Source organism: Oncorhynchus clarkii, chromosome 1 (genome assembly GCF_045791955.1).
Source record: "Oncorhynchus clarkii lewisi isolate Uvic-CL-2024 chromosome 1, UVic_Ocla_1.0, whole genome shotgun sequence".
NCBI lineage: Eukaryota > Metazoa > Chordata > Actinopteri > Salmoniformes > Salmonidae > Oncorhynchus > Oncorhynchus clarkii.
This window is the reverse complement of record NC_092147.1, coordinates 64,677,712-64,699,213: the sequence shown is the minus strand read 5'-3', so window position 1 is coordinate 64,699,213 and position 21,502 is coordinate 64,677,712.

Below are 21,502 nucleotides of genomic sequence, written 5' to 3'. Positions count from 1 at the left end.
TTTTCTTTAAAAAACAAGGACATTTTTAAGTGACCCCAAACTTTTGAACGGTAGTGTATGTAATACATTGCAGCAGAGTCCTAATCAACGTACCTTATTGACCTTTGACATGGCCAACCCCTCAGATGATCCAGCCAACTCTAAAACACAACAGGGCAACTCAGGATGGAGACTGTCAGAGAACCTCTGAGTGTATGTGTGTGTGTGTCTATAACGTTTTACATGGTGTACCAAGGTCATTGTGACAGATGATCCAGCCAACTCTAAAACACAATAGGGCAACTCAGGATGGAGACTGTCAGAGAACCTCTGAGTGTATGTTGTGTGTGTCTATAACGTTTTACATGGGAGGAAAGAAATGTATAAGGAAATTGTCATATTTTTCAATATAAATGGGGTTAAAGTAGATAGTTTCTCACTGGCTAAGGACATGCCATTCCTCACTACGCACGCACAGACACACATAGGCCACCATGCTGCACTTAAATATGTACACACTCTGCACAGATTGACTTAGCAATGTGGAGATAACCACATAACCACCCACAGTGCTGTGTCTAAATGCAAACACACACAGCCTACTCGTGGCATAAATACTCAAATATGGTCAAACACACACACACACACACACACACACACACACACACACACACACACACACACACACACACACACACACACACACACACACACACACACACACACACACACACACACACACACACACACACACACACACACACACACACACACACACACACACACACACACACCATTCCTTGGCCCGGTTTCAACAGCTCACTTTAAAATCCTGGGTAGTGGGACAGTCTTGTTTTGGTCCTCTTATAGATACTTCACGTATCACTACACCCAGAGTTAAAACACTAATCAAAGCTTTAATCCAGACCAGAAGCCCCCCCCCACAAAAAAACAACAGCAAGTGACTTTTCAGTATGGGCAGGTATCTTATCTACTACCTCTAGGAATCTCTTTGACTTCACCTCATGTTAACGTACAGTCTGCCTCTTTCCATTAGGTCAGTCTGGGAGATAACTGGGCTTTAATGTGGACCAGCAGTTTATGATTGGCCTGGATTCAATCCATACTAGAATCTGGCTTCCATCCACCACCAGAAAGAGTATGTGCATGTCATTTTATCTCCTATAGGCCTACATGTTATGAATTCAGGTTTTTCTTAAAACTGAATTTGTCTATAGGTAGTGTGTGTGTTCGAATTTGAGAGTGTATGTGTGTGTGTGTGAGTGCATGCGTGTGTGTGTGTGAGTATATGTACAGCATACAGTGTGAGTGTGTGTCGGTGGGTGCCTACTGCAGTGACCCGGCGGGGTGGGACTCCATGTGGGGTGTTGGTTATCCATCACAGCCTTCTGCTCTTTGGTAGCCGTATGCTTGAACAGAGCGTGTAATTTCACCCCCCTAGGGCCCGACCCGGAGGCGACAGTCAGAGAGCAGCCATCACTCTCAACCCCTTGCCCCATCACACCCTCACCCCTCTGTCCCAGCTGTGCCACATCCATCTCTGTCCCCCTTACTGCTTCGCAGAAAGGAAAACCCCCACTGGAAGCAGTAGGGGAGATCGGGGTTGGTTGTCACACTTTTAACTCTTGCGTGTATTTCTCAGCACCAGTCTATCTTACAAGACTCTTTTCAATATTGAAATGGGTGCCCTTTTTTATCCTCATATCTTATTCTTTCATGGGATTGGATGTCACACCGTATGGGGTTGGTTGTCACAATGTTTGCTAGCAGCTTATTCCTTTTTGTAACAGGAAGTGAAGCAATATGCCAAACTTGTCTTTGATCAAACGAGGTTCCTAACAAAACTCTGCATTTTATGCCTTGAGAATAACATATTTCATTTTTTGTACGTTTGTGTGTGTGTACGCTTATGTTTGCACATATACAATATGTGTGTGTGAGAGAGGCAAGGAAGGGAGCTCTTTATAGCACAAGCACAAAGGATCTTGGGATTTATTATATACTGGCAGTGGCAATGTTGATAATGACAACCAACCCCACATTCCATTTGACAACCCTCCCCAACCACCCCATGGTAATTAAGATATAGTTACCACATGAGTTGACCTAAGGAACTCTGAAATAGGTTTGACATATAGTTCTCCCTTTCCTCTTTTCAACAAACATATTTGTTCATGGATACTGCCATAATTCAAACATTTACAAAGAGAATACCAATAATTGATTTTATTATGTTAATCTATGAAACACACAAATTCCTCTCACCTCACTGTTTTGTCATGCTGACATGAATTGACCAGGTGGATGTGTTCTTTCACAGAATTCTACTGTAATAGTGGTGCCCGAGTCAGCTGTTTGCTCATCAGCACCCACCTGCAATTGCTAATACCCCATCCGCCTCCGCCCAACTATATGTGATGAAGTGAAACCTAACCAGCTAATATAGAAAATGTGTTGTAGGCTACAGTCCGTTTTCTTACAATTCCTGACATTTTGGTAGACTATTTGTTAGTCAACTTGTCTATAATTAGATACATGCAGCTTCTCTTTTGTCATTATATGTTGCCCTAGAATACTAAATAAACACATGCGCACCAGAATGTCAGAAATCGATAGAATGAATGCCTAAATCTAGTTGACGGTAAAGTTCTGTCACCAGTGAGAAAATGCAAAAATATGCAAATGTCATCAGCTTGACCGGTTCTAATGAAATAGAAAGCTGTGAGAATGACCCAACAGGTTTCTGTTAAGATTTCAGTTCGGCGTGGATGCAGATTTGTGGTTGAAATAATATCAGCTTCTATGTTGCTGATAAAGATAGCACCTTTACAGACGGTCCCTAACTGCACCTTTGCATTCTTTCAAGATACTGTGAGAAAAAAACACATTTCTCCACTACTGTTCCTGAGTAAAAATGTAGCCGACATTTGGTGTACCATTTTACTGCAAGAAATCGTTCATTCTATGTGAGAGGTACTAGACCTACCGTCAGTGTCCAGATGTCAGTTTTCATTTATTAACGCATTTGAACAGTAGGCTACAGTTCCCTTGACGTGCCATAGGCCTATTTGAATTCCCGTCTTGTGACTGACGAATTTGTTTAGCGCCTCATTATCATCAAACATAACCGGCACTGCTAGCATCCTTTTGACCACTTCGGCAAATCTTTACAAAACATTTGTCACGTTGGCATGAAGGATAGGGAGACAGGCGCAGGAATGCACAACAGCTTTTTTATGTTTTATTATACCCCAAATTACGGCGTGCCGTGTAAAGGCACGGGGATGAAGACCAAACAAACACGTAACAAAAGAGCGAGGAGTACCTCGAATAAATAACACAAGCGCAGAATGATTAACCCACGGGACGAGGCCCGTAATCATCTGCACAAGGGCACGAAAGCCAAAACACACAGCACAGGTACTCACACGCACAAATGGACATTGTAACAATAATCAACCACCAATGGAAACCAAAGTGCACATATATACAAATACTAATCAGTGGGAATAGGGGACAGGTGTGCGTGAGGAAAGTTCCGGACGGCTCCGTGACAACATTAATTTTCTGGCTCCCCCTTCTCTTTATTTTCAATTCTCCATTTTGCAGCTTTTCTCTTATTGAATTAAACAATGACATTGTCCTTTTTGCCACCATGGATTAACTAACTTTTTCATCCCGTTTTCAAAAGCATTTGGCGATTGGCGTGTAGGCTAGGCTATTTGGTGCGCATAGCCTACAGATAAAGCTTTTACGCACTAATGCCAGATAGCCTAAAATAATGACTCGAAAAAACTCAATCTAGCATATAGATATAAATTCCACAAGAATTATACATTTATGTATTTTTTAAGGTAATATTTTCTCTTTATTCAACCCGCCCTTCATCCACACAATATTTAATGACCCTAACCCCGCCTGCTCCTAACTGCGGGGACTGCGGGTTAAGAGTCCAGGTTGCAGGGTCAACCCACGCATAATCACACTGTGACAACCAACCCATGAGACAACCAATCCCGGTCTCCCCTACAGGTTATTAAACTCTGATTGACAGACAGTTGAGTCACGAGAAAAGCCCTTGTGTTGTCTGAGCTGAGAACCTGTTGTGTCACGCAGTCTGCAAACAGTACAGTAGAGTACATTCGATCTCTGGTGCCATCCCAACAGCTGAGCCTGCACAGTGGGGAAGCCCACTTTCCCATATCATCTCACTTCCCTGACCTCCTCAGCCCAGCACATCTATACTGAGCAAAAATATAAACGCACCATGCAACAATTTCAAAGATTTTACTGAGTTACAGTTCATATAAGGAAATCAGTCAATTTAAATAAATGCATTAGGCCCTAATCTATGGATTTCACATGACTGGGAATACAGATATGCATATTTTGGCCACATTTTAGAGTGGCCTTTTAATGTTCCCAGCACAAGGTGCACCTGTGTAATGGTCATGCTGTTTAATCAGCTTCCTGATATGCCACACTTGTCAGGTGGATGGATTATCTCGGCAAAGGAGAAATGCTCACTAACAGGGATGTAAAAAAAATTGTGCACACACTTTGAGAGAAATACACTTTTTGTGTATGTATGGAACATTTGTTCAGTATAGTAAGGCAGGAGTGGAGAGGAGAGAAAAGGAGAGGAGAGAGGCGTCTCTGTCTCCGTCTCTGTGTCTGTCTCTGACCTGTAAACTGAGCCCAGTTCTGGCATTAAGCATTTCAGCCACTCTGCTGATGAATGGCGAGATGGAGACAGACTGTATTGGGCATGCAAGGGGGGGTTGGCGTCGCGCTGGGCGCCCTGACAGCTCACACTATGGTGGCTTAGGCTGATTTGGGCACCATGTTGTTGCCAGATGTGCAGCCAGCTAGTACTGGCCTCAAACTGAGACGCCTGTTCAAGCAGACATCCAGGGCCTGGTGACTGGGGTGCAAACCATGCAGAGGTTTTGTGGGTAAATTCAGCCATTGAGGTGCAGTGCCTTTTATGACCTGAATGTATCATACAAATAGTGATAGGAAGAAATGCATTGAGAATAAACATACACATGAACTAGTCACTTATGGGGACATAATGTGTCTTTTTGGCCTTGCAATGCACACCACAGATCTCTAGAACTCACATGGTAAACTAACCCCTGCACCATGGCTCCAGTGTGTGCGTGTGTGTTTGTGTGTGTGCATGCGTGCTTGAGTGTGCACTTCTGTGTGTGTGCTTGTGCATGTGTGCTTGTGTGTGTGCGAGTGTGCGTACGTGCATATCTTTCAGTGTGTGTGTGTGTGTGTGTGTGTGTGTGTGTGTGTGTGTGTGTGTGTGCGTGTGCGTGTGTGCCATTTCAGAGCCTCCAGCTTCTAGCCATGAAGTGGAACCACAGCCATACTCATATGACCAGCACGTCTTAATGAGGGACATTCCTCCAGGAATTCTGAGGGCCAGACAAAGAGGCTGAGAGACAGTGGTGCAGTGGGGCAGAGATGGGGAGGAATGGAGGAAGGAGAAAGAAGAGGTGTGGGGGGGGGGGGGGGTGAGAGATCAGACTCCCCCTGAGCACCTGTGTTCTCCAAATCCAAGAGCCCAGCTAGCACATTTGGTTCCTTGAAAGTTGTGGGAAAGTATGTTATTCGTTTCACATTGGTAATGGGAATGATATCATACGTTTCCTGACTACTAAACATTTTCTGTTCTGGGGAGGTTTATTTTTAGGTTGCAGGGAGGTTCTGAGAATGTTTTACTCTGGTTCCGTGAAAGATTTCCTGGTAGGTTTTTATTAACGCTCGGAGAACTACTCTCGAATAACTTCCTTAAAACATTCAGACAATTTGAGAACATTACTTTAGTTTATCAGGATCCCTATCAGCTACCGCACATGCAGCAGCTACTCGTCCTGGGGTCCACACAAAACATTCAAATACATGACCAAGTACAGAACAGTAGCAGACAAGAAAAACGTAAGATATTACATTAAATAAATATATATATAAAAGAGTATATACAGTACCAGTCAAAAGTTTGTACACCTTCTCGTTCGAGGGTTTTTCTTTATTTTTGCTATTTTATGCATTGTAGAATAATAGTGAAGACATCAAAACTATGAAATAACACATATGGAATCCTGTAGTAACCAAAAAGGTGTTAAACAAATGCAAATATATTTTATTTCTGAGATTCTTCAAAGTAGCCACCCTTTGCCTTGATGACAGCTTTGCACTCTTTGCATTCTCTCAACCAGCTTCATGAGGTAGTCACCTGGAATGCATTTCAATTAACAGGTGTGCCTTGTTAAAAAATATTATTATCTCTCTCTATATATATATATATATATATATATATATATATATATATATATATATATATATATATATTCAGACACATTCACTTTTTCCACATTTTGTTACATTACAGCCTCATTCTAAAATTTATTTTAAAAAATGTAGATGTTTGCAAATAAAAAAAAATAAAAAAATGAAATATCATATTTACGTAAGTATTCAGACTTTTTACTCAGTACTTTCTTGAAGCACATTTGGCAGCGATTACAGCGTCAAGTTTTCTTTGATATGACACTACAAGCTTGGCACACATGTATTTGGGGAGTTTCTCCCATTCTTCTCTGCAGATCCTCTCAATCTCTGTCAGGTTGGGTGGGGAGCATCGCTGCACAGATATTTTCAGGTTTCTCCAGAGATGTTCAATCGGGTTCAAGTCCGTGCTCTGGCTGGGCCACTCAAGGACATTCAAAGACTTCAGAAGCCACTCCTGCGTTGTTTTGACTGTGTGCTTAGGGTTGTTGTCCTGTTGGAAGGTGAACCTTCACCCCATTCTGAGGTCCTGAGCGCTCTCTGTACTTTGCTCCGTCTACGGACAATTCCTTCGACCTCATGGCTTAGTTTTTACTCTGACATGCACTGTCAGCTGTGGGACCTTATACAGACAGGTGTGTGCCTTTCCAAATCATGTCCAATCAATTGAATTTACCACAGGTGGAATCCAGTCAAGTTGTAGAAACTGCTCAAGGATGATCAATGGAAACAGAATGCACCTGAGTTCAATTTCGAGGCTCATAGCAAAGGGTCTGAATACTTATGTAAATAACGTATTTCATTTTTAATAAAAATAAATACATTTGCAAACATTTCGAAAAACCTGTTTTCGCTTTGTCATTATATGGTATTGTGTGTAGATTTTTTTATTTAATCAATTTTAGAATAAGGTTGTACCGTAACAAAATGTGGAAAAAGTCAAGGCGTCTGAATACCTTCCGAATGCACATGTATATATGAAAGACACAAAGAGACAACAAAAATACAAAAAATACACTATTCATAAATACATATTCATATTCTTATATACAGAACAGTTAAATTAGGTCTTTAGAAATACAAGATGTGACACAAGATGGGGTTTTTAATTTTTACCAAAGCTTAACTTGGTTTTTGCCTGAGTAACCTCTGGTGGCAGAGCATTCCACGATGACATGACTCCTCTATATATAACTGAGTGACGCATTCAATCTGTTTTTGGTTTGGGTACCGTAAAGAAACCCATAGTGGTGTGTCCGGTGGGGTGTGTACGTCTGAAGTGAATGTATATCGATTATATAAGTGGGTAGGCATTTTCAACACACAAGTGCTTCTTTAAAGACTAGAAGAGAAGTAGTCTATTTCTCCTCAACCCTCAACCGTGAAAGACTATCCCGCATGTTGTTGATGCTAGTTCTGTGTGTGCAGTTAAGTGCAAGGTGTGCTGCTCTGCTTTGAGACAGCTGCAGCTTTGCCAGGCCTTTCTTCGCTGCACCTGACCATATTACCGGACAGTAATCAAGATGGGACAAGATCATAGCCTGAACAGCTAGTACAGTTGATCTTTTATGTCAAAAACGCAGAACATATTTTTTGTAACAGACATACCTCTCCCGTCTTCACAAAAACTTAGTCAATATGACTCGAACCACGAGAACTGACCATCCAATGTTGCTCCTAGGAGTTCAGCGTCTTCAACGTGTTCAATGGTCGCACCCTTTATACACAACTCCAGTTGAGGTTCAGTTCTAATGGAATGCTTTGAAACCGATTACAATGCTTTAGGTTTTTGGATATATTTATGACTAGTTTATCGTTAATTACGCATTCTGACACTGACTGTAACTGCTTGCTAAGAGTGAGCTCACTGGCTGTAGGTGCTGAAGTGTAAAGTGTGCAATCATCAACATACATAGCAATTTGAACTTCTTGTAAGACAAGTGGCAAATCATTTGTAAAAATAGAGAAGAGTATCAGCCCAAGGCAACTGCCATGAGAGATTCCTCACTGCACATCTCTCATTTAAATAGAACCATGACGAAACCTGTAGGAAACTTAACGCTGAGGTACTGAAATTCCCACAGAAGAACGTTATTTCGCAGCCCTTAATACTCATACCCATATACAGGTTGAAAATGGTAGATTTGGGCATTAATAAGTGCCAAAATTGGAATGTAGTGGCTGTACTGTAACATGCTATACATGACGTCAGAGCTCTGGTTCTGCGCTTTACAGGGCTGTGTGGGTTTTGAACTTGAGAACTGCACGCAACAATAAATTTCCCCAATCCCTGCCTATAATTGGCCTACTTTTGCACATTTGTTGTTGACTGGGTGAGGGAAATGCTGTAAATGACAAGGATTTGACGTATTTTCAAAGATGAGACATTGAGGATGATAATAAATGCAGCTTTAATGTCATACAAAGCAAGCCAAAAACCCGTGAGTCCATTTTCATATCATACATTTAATGTAATATACAGTGTCCACATCTACAATCACTGTGTTTGATGTGGAGTTACAAGATGACACGGCGTTATACCCTGGGTTGTCCTGAACAAAACGAGCCTGTGTTTGTTGTGCTGTGAGGAACATTTGCTGCAGACCTCACATCTGAACTCCATTCTCTATACGCACCAAATTAAGATCTGCCTTCTGAAAGCCTGACACTGTAAGAGCACATTTTATAATTTAGCAAGTCATGTTGGCAATAGAACAATCTTTCAAATTATGCAAACATGACCCAGACTGCGATTTATAATGGACCGTTTTTCTGGAGTGCGTAAACAACAGTAATTACGTAAAGACGAGGATGCAGGGCTGTGTCCCAAACAAAACAACTAAAACTGTGATTGCTGTAGTTCCTCAGCAGCACAGCTAGGCGAGCAAAAAAAAAAACGCCTTATAGTTGAAGACTCTTCTTTGAGTCATAAAAGTGCATTGGAATTACTTGCACACTTTTGGGAGGTGTGTGGGCACTTGGAGACACCAGTTGGTCCTCTCACTCAAACCCTTGTCATTTTTTGGGGGGGTATTATGTTGCACCTACCCCACATTTTCTAGGAATGTTCTTATCGTGTTGCTGAATGTATCCAGAGTATTTTCTGATTTTTGTCATCAACAAATGCGGTGAAAAGTACAGTAAAAGTGAAGCGCACATAAAATCAACAGTGTAATATTCAGATTCAGTTTAGTGTCAGGTGAACCGTTGTGTCCTCACCTTCAGTCTACTAACGTAGTAATCAAGATGGTGAAGTCCAGGTGTGCATGACGATGGGGTGCAGGTGTGCGTAATGATGGTTGCCAGGTGTACATAATGATGGGTTGCCAGGACTGGTGGTTAGTAAACCGGCGGGAGAGCGGGAGTAGACATGACAATTACCAAAATTGAAATGAAATGAAATGTAACAATGTTTTAACGTTTAGGAAATTAAATTAAATGTAACAATGTTTTAACTTTTAGGAAACGTTCTGTTAAAGTAATGAAATACCAAGAAAAGTAAGTTCCTTAAATCTGCTGAGAATGTTCCAAAGCCAAGCAACTACCCTGCACCATTCCCAGAAAGTTGTGGGAAGGTTGTACACAAAATAGCAAAAGGACAACCACACTCTCACCAAGCTCTAAGAAACATATGGTTCTCAGAACGTTATGTGCTAACTGGGAGAGGTCTTCTATATAGATTATGAGCTAGAAGGGGCCATCTGCCTGCCCTGATCCTGCTCTTTTACCCCCACTGACTCCCATAGCGACAGACTAACGGACAGATTAATTATCCTTGTGATGCCTCTCACTTTGACCAATCCTACTTCACGTAATGTTTCTCTCTTGGTATCTCTCTAAATATTATATTACTTTCATCCATGCTTATTCACCCAATGTCTTCATCACAAGTGCTCCCTACGAACCTGTGATCATTTCCCTACCCTCTCTCTCTCTCCTCCCTCTCTCAGTCTCCTCTCTCTCTTTCTCTTTCTCTCTCGCTCTCTCTCACTCTGAGTGCCTGTGCGTTGGGTGACAATGGTTCTCTCTCCCTGGGCCCTGGGCTGGAACGTCCTCCCATCTCTCTGCTGAACAGCTCCATTGTGAGGCCTCTGCTCTCCACTGGAAAGCATCCCGCCAGATCGGGTTCCCTCGCCCTCTCCGCCGCCCGGTCCTCCAACCAGCCACTGTCCCAGGAAAACGGAGGCCCCCGACGCGGCCCAGCGATCAGGGCCATCTGACAGCGGAAAGTGCACCGCGTCCATCTTTCAGCACTCGGGCCAGATCATTTTCTGCTGGGCCACTCTGGGTGGTGTCTACATGGTGCTGAGTGGGGTTGTCAGGGGGATATGCTAATGCTAGCTGGCTAGCTACTGATAATACACAACACAATCTCACACACAATTCGTGCAAATATGTAAAAAAATAAAAACAAAAATATTTCAGCAGATTGAATTAATTTGTGTGAAAAGACCCCAAAAATTGTGCGACATAATTCGTAGCAGAAGATACACATTTTTGTGCGACTTCATTCATAGGAAAATACATTTTTAGGGGGTAAACTTCGGAACAATCTTTTGAAAGTTATTAGATGGGCAATGATGTTCTACACAACCTTTTTTTGTGTCCCACATTTATTTGTATAAAATATATATATATATATATATATATATATATTGTGAATTAACCAGGTTGTCACCAAAATAATTATAATATACTAATAGTCTTATGTTTTTTTTCATTTTTTTTCCAGATAATACTGTTGCAAAAAAGCCCTTTTTGTGTAGGCAACAGTTGGCCTACACAATTTTTTTCATAACGCTTTTAATAGTTCATGAAGCCTACGTTACACAATGTTCTTCATCATGCAAGGCTCCACTTTGTGTACATTACACCATTTATTTTATAATGCATTTTATATAAGGCTATGTCAAATTTTATGAGGGTTGCCAGATTGGAGAAAAAATACAGATTTGTATTTTTGGTGAAGGTATTTGATTGGGGAATGGGGATACATTTTTAAGATGGGAAATGATAATACACACCATAATAGACACAGATGCTCAAAAACACTTTGTACTCATGTTATAGCCATCTCTTGACTTTCGTATTCATTATTTTGTATTAAATATTTGTATCTATTTGTCATGTATTCATTATCTTTCATTGTTTAAATGTTTGTAGTTTGCTTGTTTCAGTTATGATTAACATGGTTAAATAGTCGTCAATCTCTACTTGATTTAGCTTTTGGTATATTTGGCATTTTTAAACATATTCTGTATTTCCACTGAAGAAAGCAATAACTAATCAACACAGTACTGTAAATAAATGGACACCACCTGTTATAAAACGAAAGTTGTCAGAGGTGTGGACTCGAGTCACATGACTTGGACTCGAGTCAGACTCGAGTCACAAATATGATGACTTGCAACTCGACTTTAACACCAATGACTCGTTATTTGACTTGGACTTGAGCCTTATGATTCGACCTGACTTGATACCCTCCCCAAGCACAAATATAAAAAATTATGCTATTAAAAAAAGTGTGCAGTGCATCAACTCTTCATTTAGCAGATTACAGTTTGAATTGGACAGCAGCCAATCAAATTGTGCCAGCTGAGAAAAAGTTGTTAGTGGCAGTGCAGAGGAACGTCGGCGGGTGAATTCAGATGGAGCCCTTGGAAAGATGATACCTCAAATTATTATTTTTGGGTATAAAGACAACGCTGTATCAACAAAAAACGGATTGCAACTTGCAAATAATGCGGAAAGAAAATTACAGACGGAGTCGCAACAATTTCCAACTTGTTCGACATTTGAAGCTGCACAAAGAACGGTAAGTCGTGGCTGATATAGCCGACAGCTATATATTTTATTACTTTACTGGGGTGTCATTTAGGCTAACGTTACGTTAAATCAATGAGCCTCCACACAGTCAGTCAGTGCGGGAATGTGATCATTACACCCCAGATTGAGCTACAACTGGCTGTGTGTATGTGTGTGTGTGTGTGTGTGTGTGTGTGTGTGTGTGTGTGTGTGTGTGTGTGTGTGTGTGTGTGTGTGTGTGTGTGTGTGTGTGTGCGCGTGTGTGTGTGTGTGTGTGTGTGTGTGTGTTGGGCGATTGTGTACAAGCCTACATCGCCCGATTGCGCCCCAGAGCGAGTTACTAGGGTGGGCGTTCTAGTTTCTTTATTTCTATGTTTTCTATTTCTTTGTTTTTGGCCAAGTGTGGTTCCCAATCAGAGGCAGCTGTCTATCGTTGTCTCTGATTGGGAATCATACATAGGCAGTCCTTTTCCCTCTTTCATTTGTGGGTAGTTGTTTTCTGTTTAGTGTCTGCACCTGACAGGACTGTTTCAGTTTCCCCTCTTTGGTATTTTGTTTGAGTGTTTTGAGTATTAAATTTATCATGAACACTTACCACGCTGCGTTTTGGTCCACTCCTTCATACGACGATCGTTACCGAACTACCCACCAAAGAAGGACCAAGCAGCGTGTTCAAGAAGAGCAGTGATCCTGGGCCCTGGAGAAAAGAGAGTGGAGGACATCCTGGACCTGGGATACTGTCACGCCCTGGCCATAGAGATGTTTTTATTCTCTGTTTTGGTTAGGCCAGGGTGTGACTAGGGTGGGCATTCTAGTTTCTCTATTTCTATGTTTTCTATTTCTTTGTTTTTGGCCGAGTGTGGTTCCCAATCAGAGGCAGCTGTCTATAGTTGTCTCTGATTGGGAATCATACTTAGGCAGTCCTTTTTCCCTCTTTCATTTGTGAGTTGTTTTCTGTTTAGTGTCTGCACCTGACAGGACTGTTTCGGTTTTCCCCTCTTTGTTATTTGTTCGAGTGTATTGAGTATTAAATTGATCAGGAACACTTACCACGCTGCGTTTTGGTCCACTCCTTCATACGACGATCGTTACAGCGATCCTCGATAGTCGATCCCTATTGGGGGGGTGTGTCTTTCTCATGGCTACCCATGTATTTCCATGGAAATATAACGTTTACTTGGAAAGTAATAAATATATAGATGTTTTTAAATGGATTCATGATTTGCGCAAATGTAATATACTATTACTCGTTAAAAATCTGAAATGGTATTACATTTGGTGAAGAGCACATTCTGACTTTTTTAGGACTTGAAACTCAAAGTTAGGACCTGAGATTTGACTTGATACTTGATGGTCTTATCTTGAGACTTGACTCGGACTTGCCTGCCTTGACTTGGGACTTGACTTGGAACTTGAAGTGCTAAGACTTGGTCCCACCACTGAAAATTGCTCTCCGTAAGCCTAGTAGGCCTCTGGGCAGAGGCAGTAGGTCTACAATGCAGACCTACAGACCTAGTATATAACATGATTGACACGACCGTAATAAACATGAAACGGCCTTGGAAGAGCCATAAGTGGAAACCAACATAAATCATTATTTTACATTAACCTGCCTAACTGCATTGATATGGTTTAATTGATCATAGTCCAGTCTCCTTACAGTGGCAAATACCATGCAGTTGCAACAGGGGAATTGAAACCAAACAGATTTATTTTGCAGGTCTTCTGTTTCCCCACAATTATTGATGAATTCATTTCCCATCATGAAAATGTATCCCCATTCCCCAATCAAATACCTTCACTGATACCGCACACAAAAACAGACAAATACAGCTTTTTACTCCAATCTGGCAACCCTCAAAATCCGTCATAGCACCAGTATTCCGAAGTATGTAGCGAAAACAAGCATAGAAAACAGCATTAGCATTAGCATTAATAAAAACAAAAACAAATGTAAGGCTACTATTATAAGTATTTCATGACAACCTGGATGATTAACAAAATGTTGTGTGTGTGTATATATATATATATATATATATATATATATATATAAATAAATGTGGGACACAAAAAAGGCTAAACGCATTGCTCCAATAATTTTCTAAAGATTGTGCTGAAGTTGTATTTTCCTATGAATTTGTGCCCTAAAGAATTAAGTTGCACAAAAATGTGTGTATACAAAAACGTACAAAACGCGCAACATCTGCTGAAATACTTTTTGTACATATTTGCACGAACTGTACATATTTGTACATACAATTGTACATATTTGCACGAAGTTTGTGTTGCAACACAGGACCAGGTGCTAGAAGATCAGTTTAACCCCTGCTCTCCTCACATATCAATCTCATCTATTGCTGAGGCCAGATAACCAATCAGACCAGCCCCCAGCATTTCAACTGATGTGTCTTTATATGCCAGCCAGCAGGGCTATCAGTAGATGGCAAACATGGCTCGGTCAACACTGTTTACAAACCGTGGTCATGACTGGAGCACGTCCAAGTCGGTGCACTAAGGGCTATCCGTCTAAGTCAAGACCTTGAGGGTCTGTTGGTTGATGTTAGTTCCCATGTACTTTCTGCTTAATGAAGGTCACATTTTAGTGTTGCTTTATCTGCTGTTTTTCACAGCCATAAAAAGTGTGTTAAACAGTATTAAATCCGTATCGTGGAAGTTCAGCGTTACAGGGTGATTAAAATGTAAAGACAATGTTTCCACGTTAGCGGAGACTGCATTCACGGTACACATGTGTTGGCTCAGACGCAGATTGAATAGAGCCAGGGGCGTCATGCACCCCAAAAGTCTGAGGGACCACAAAGTACATGTGGATGGTTGGGGTGTCGTCCAGACAAGGGCTAGGGCTTTTTCCTGCAATCTAGAGCCATAATAATTATGCTTAATTCTATGTTAAACAAAATATGTCAATTTTTCTGTCTATCTAAGCATACCTCTTCTGCTCTCTGTATCCTCCTGACTGGTGGTTATTTTTTAAAGAAACCAAATATTCTTCTCTACAGCTCTGCAAAAAAATCTGGGTGAAAGATTGAAAGGAATGTGAGTCTTATTCAGTACATTTAGTTATTGCTAAAGTCTACCAACCTCGCCAGCAGGCATGCCAGCCAAGATAGCTAGACAAGCTAGCTACTCTAACTTGATTAATAGCCTGAAAAGATTTGGCATGTTCCCTCAGATCCTCAAAAAGTTCTACAGCTGCAGCATTGAGAGCGTCTTGACTGGCTGCATCACCGCTCGTTATGGCAACTGCAAGGCACCCGACTGCAAGGTACGACAGCGGGTGGTGAGCACGGCCCAGTATATCACTGGGGCTGATCTCCCTGCCAATCCAGGACCTCTATCCTCGATGGTGTCAGAGAAAAGCCCTAAAAATTGTCAAAGACTCCAGCCACCCAAGTCATAAACTGTTCTCTCTGCTACCACACGGCAAGCGGTACCGATGTGCCAGGTCCGGAATCAACAGGACCCCGAACAGCTCCTACCCATAAGACTGATAAATAGTTAACCAAATAGCTACCTGGACTATCTGCATTGACCCTTTTTGTACTAAATCCTTTGACTCATCACACATACTGCTACTGTTAATTATCTATCCTGTTGCCTAGTCACTTTACCCCTACCTATATGCACAGTACATATCTACCTCAACTACCTAGTACCCCTCCACATCGACTCGGTACTGGTAGCCTGTGTAAATAGCCAAGTTAATGTTACTCATTGTGTGTATTTATGTGTCATTATTTTTTCCCAAAAATGTAAATATTTCTCCTTGTGTTGTTGGGAAGGGCCCATAAGTAAGCATTTCACTGTTAGTCTACCTGCACATGTTGTTTACGAAGCACGTGACAAATAAAACTGTATTTGATTTGATTATGAGGTTGGGAGATTGGGAACCTATCTGCGCTAGCTAAAGCCAACTTCATAAAATTGCTAGGTGGCTTATTACAAAGAAACAACAAAAAATGTAACCAAAAAATTATTATAATTTTTTTATATAATAATAGAGCCCTAGAGAGGAGAGGAGAGAGTCATTTAGACTATTCTAGGTATAAAGGTAGATTGAATTTACAATTGTACTTTTTTTGATATTCCAAACTTCTTACTTTTGAATCACTGAATCAACGTGTAAATACTGACTCAGTACATGTGACCTGCTTGCCTACCGTGTGACTCTGTCCAGGAAGTAGATATTTTGATCTGATGAGGAGTCTCTTGGTGGAATGCGGTGATGTGCAAGCAGGCTGATGTCAGATGGATGTGAAACACAGAAGGAGTGCAGAATACTAGCATCTACACTCCAAGGCATAGCTGGCATACCGCTGCTCAGCTGCATGGCAAACGCACACACAGTGGTGTAAAGTACTTAAGTAAAAGTACTTTAAAGTACTACTTATGTAGTTTTTGGGGTATCTGTACTTGACTTTACTATCTATATTTTTGACAACTTTTACATCACTACATCCTAAAGAAAATAATCTGCTTTTTACTCCATACATTTTTCCTGAAACCCAAAAGTACAGTATTTTGAATGATTAGCAGGACAGGAAAATCCCTGGTTATCTCTACTGCCTCTGATCTGGACTCACTAAACACACATACTAAGGTTTGTAAATGATGTCTGAGTGTTGGAGTTGTCGTTATTACCATGTTATCACTAAATTTAAAAAACAAGAAAACTGGGCCATCTGGATTGCTTAATATACAGTGCATTCAGAAAGTATTCAGACCCATTCCCCTTTTCCATATTTTGTTACATTACAGCCTTATTCTAAAATGGATTAAATTAATGTTTTGTCTCATCAATCAACAGACAATACCACATAATGACGAAAACAGGTTTTCAGACATTTTTGAAAATGTTTTACAAAAAAGAAGAAAAAAAAACGTATTTGCATAAGTATTCAGACACTTTGCTATGAGACTCGAAATTGAGCTCAGAGGCACCCTGTTTCCCTTGATCATCCTTGAAATTCTACAACTTGATTGAATTCCACCTATGGTAAATCCTATTGATTGGACATGATTTGGAAAAACACACACCTGTCTATATAAGGTCCCACAGTTGACAGTGCATGTCAGAGCAAAAACCAAGCCACGAGGTCAAAAGAATTGTCCGTAGAGCTCCGAGACAGGATTGTGTTGAGGCACAGATCCGGGGGAGGGTACCAAAAACTGTCTGCAGCATTGAAGGTCTCCAATAACACAGTGGCCTGGAACCACCAAGACTCTTCCTAGAGCTGGCTGCCCGGCCAAACGGAGCAATCAGGGGAGAAGGGCCTTGGTCAGGGAGGTGACCTAGAACACAATGGTCACTCTGACAGAGCTCCAGAGTTCCCCTATGTAGATGGGAGAACCTCCCAGAAGGACAACCATCGCTGCAACCAGGCCTTTGTGGTAGACTGGCCAGACAGAAGCCACTCCTCAGTAAAAGGCACATGACAGCCCGCTTGGAGTTTGCCAAAATGCACCTAAAGGACTCAGACCATGAGAAACAAGATTCTCTGGTGTGATGAAACCAAGATTGAACTCTTTGGCCTGAATGCCAAGCGTCACGTCTGGAGGAAACCTGGATACATTTCTACGGTGAAGCATGGTGGTGGCAGCATCATGCTGAGGGAATATTTTTCAGCGGCAGGGACTGGGAGACTAGTCAGGATCGAGGGAAAGATTAACAGAGCAAAGTACAGAGAGATCCTTAATGAAAACCTGCTACAGGACAACGAACCTAAGCACACATCCAAGACAATGCAGGAGTGGCTTTGGGACAAGTCTCTGAATGTCCTTGAGTGGCCCAGCCAGAGCCCGGACTTGAACCCGATCGAACATCCCTGGAGAGACCTGAAAATAGCTGTGCAGAGACGCTCCCCATCCAACCTGACAGAGCTTGAGAGGATCTGTAGAGAAGAATGGGAGAAACTCCCCAAATACATGTGTGCCAAGCTTATAGCGACATACCCAAGAAGACTCGAGGCTGTAATCGTTGCCAAAGGTGCTTCAACAAAGTACTGAGTAAATGGTCTGAATACTTATGTAAATGTGATATTTCAGGTTTTTTTTGTTTATAATACATTTTCAAAAATATTTTAAAACCTGTTTTTGCTTTGTCATTATGGGGTACTGTGTGTAGGTTGACTAGGCTTAAAAAATATATATATTTTAAAATGTGGAAAAAGTCTAGGGGTCGGAATATAATTATATTATATATATATATTATATAATTTTACTTAAGTATATACTTAAGTATATTTTTGCCATTACATTTACTTTTGATGCTTAAATATATTTAAAACCAAATACTTTTAGACTTTCACTCAAGTAGTATTTTACTGGGTGACTTTCACTTTTACTTGAGTAAAATTACTATTACTATATTTCTATTTCTATATTTACTTTAACTCAAGTATGACAACTGGGTACTTTTTGCACCACTGCACACACAGATACAAACACACCCAAATGTCAGTACTCTCTCTCTCTCTCTGCTGGCCCCTGAGATCTCACAGTAAGACCCCAGTCCAGGAATTTTGTTTTCTCTTTTCAACTGTATTTCGCCTCTCCGGCCACAAGATTTCTCAAACTAATTTGCATCGTATTGGCAAAACGCAGACAAGTGTCCCATTGTGCTCCAAGCCATAATCCACTTCACAACTAATTAGATATGCTAATGTACCATTAAATTGGAAGATTGGAGCGAAAACGGGAGTGCTGCATGCAGCTTCTATTCAGGGCTAAATGGGATAAATGCTGTGAGGTGTATCTGGCCCGTGTGGCTGGTAGTAGTCCTGGGGAGTAGCACTGTTTATTAAACACATACATTTTCACTGTCTTACTGAGATAAGTATCTGCCATCACCTGCATTGCATTTAACATCTGACTGATAGCCAGGGCTGTTAGGTAAGGCAGGTTATAGATACACACACGCTGGCATACGGTGGCTCGAGCTTGGGCCGCACTGACAAGTTTCCTAATGGCTCCAACCAACGCACGTGCTTGTTTCAAGGTCATATCCACACTAGTCTGAGGCTCATAAACTCACAGAGTGTGACTGAGTGTTTGCTGGCGGCACAGGCCTCCCTCCAAGGGAAGATCTCAATTGCATTCTCCTCCACTCCTCTCTCCTCGTCCCTACCATCTGACCTTCTCATCCAATGGGGTTTGAGAAGAAGATAAGGAGAGAGGAGAGAGGAGAGGACGCGAGGAGAATGCAATTGAGATCCCCCCCCCCCCCCCCAGTCTTTCTCTCTCTCCTCCTCTCTCGCCAACTCCCTCCTTTCTCAACTAAACAGAACCAGAAGTTCCTCTCTAGAAACATAACTCTTATGGAGTAGAGAACGCTCTCCTTATCACCCATTTGTCTCAGACACTGATATGGGTCTACTCCACTTTTCTGTAGCAGCCAGCAAGAGAGGATGAATAAGAAACCACACAAACCTCCTGACTAAAGGTTCAGATGGAAAAAGAGTCAATTTCAACTTAAACTGAACATAAAAAAGCTTGGCACCTAAGTGGGAGATTAAATACATGAACAGTGCATTTACAAAATCGAAACCATGATGCACAGCACATTTAATAGATACTGGACAACATCAAGATACAGTTCAGAAATGTCTTTAGTTCATTAAAAACATCTCAAGTTGACTGACTCCAATGTAAATTTAAGCTCTGATTCATAAATGGCTCTGACTAAAAATGTCTTATTCAAGATATATAGCCAATTTCTTTTGAGCCTTTTGGTCCTTGCAATAAAATGGATGCACAAGTTTACAACTTCTATATATTTTTTTGGAGACCTTCTGCAGGTTGCAAATTGCGATAAATACTTTCAGCTCAAACTTGATTAATTGACACGTCATTACTTCGGGTGACATAATGTATTTGGCCTACTAAAGCGCACATTGCCAATGAATGGCCAACCTACGCCCACATTTGAATTCATGTGTGGTTTACAGTAACAAAGGCACATAATTATTCCCCTCAGAAAATAGAAGTGTAAAAGGATTTGTTCAGTCATATACTGCCGTAGGTTGAGCCAATCACAAAGGCACAGCAAATGTAACATTCCTGCGCTGCAGCGGGCTAATCCGTTACCCGCGAGCCAGCCAACTGCCACTCCCGGATTCTCCATGTAAACGGCTGGTCAAATGGAAAGGCCCCAGCACAGTGGTTAGAATACACTGTTTGCCTATTGTCCCTAATAATCCTAGAGAAAATGAAGTTATTTAAGTGGGATTAATGCGTGTTAGCTCCCCCGAGGCGCATTGAGCCTCCCCTCCCGCAGAGCTGTCCGCCCCAAACTAGGCCATGCAAATGACCACTCCACACACAGTAAGAAATCGGAAATTAAAGCAACAGTTGCACCACTGACGAGGCAAATACCGTTTTCTTACACATCACTTCTGTTACTGTTAAATGCAGCCAAATAATTAATTCTACGTTTTGGGATAGACTATCCTGTCAAAACTTCTTGACAGTTGGATTGCAAAAGTATCCTAAATATGTATATTATGTAATTTACACCACAATGTATAGATGACTTGCTAAATAGGGCAAGATAAGTGTAGTCAATCATTCGGATGTTTATTGGACTATATAATGACGGACAATCAACTCTAATGCCCATTAATATGCAGAGATAACAATGATTGAATCCAGTCATCGTGCTTAAAAATGAAAGAAAAATAACCACCAAATACACAAACGGTTAATTATCGGATAATAATTATAAATGATTATTATTGTCACTATTTATAATCATCACCATCAAAGACTGTTGTCCAGGAGATGGAGCTAAGCTTCTCCACGTCTTGCCACTTGTCAAATGTGTGGACATTAAACAGTCTCAAAGTGACAGATATGATAACAGTTGGTGTGGGATATAGCGGCCATTTCAGCGCGAGAGGTAGGCTATAGTTAGGCTACTGAAATGCTTCAGCTCCAAAGCAGTTCCATCCCAAAGGATCCTTCCCGTCAAAAAAGGGCCAATAAAATGGTTCCAAATAGTACAATATAATATAGGACTAATATAATATAATTATATTTACACTACTTTGACCTTTTAAAAAATGTTACCAAAGCTATTAAAAAGAGTGGACGCGCGCCTCTTGTATAAATTCTCCCTGCGTCTGGCCCCTCGACCCCAGGCCGTTGTGCGGCTGCGCCCGCTGTCTCCGCTTTGTTTGTTCAGTTTCCAGGTTGATTGTATTTGTTAATTAGTTGCTAACTACATGGTAATGTCGGTTTGATGGATAGCCATGTCACTAGCATTCAGGTCTACACTATCCGGATCTCAAGCAGGGCTCAGACCGGGCTCCCCGCGTCATCCTTCTGGTTTGTTGGCCTAATGAAGGTATAGAGGCTGCTTGGTCTTGCCTCAGCTGCACCA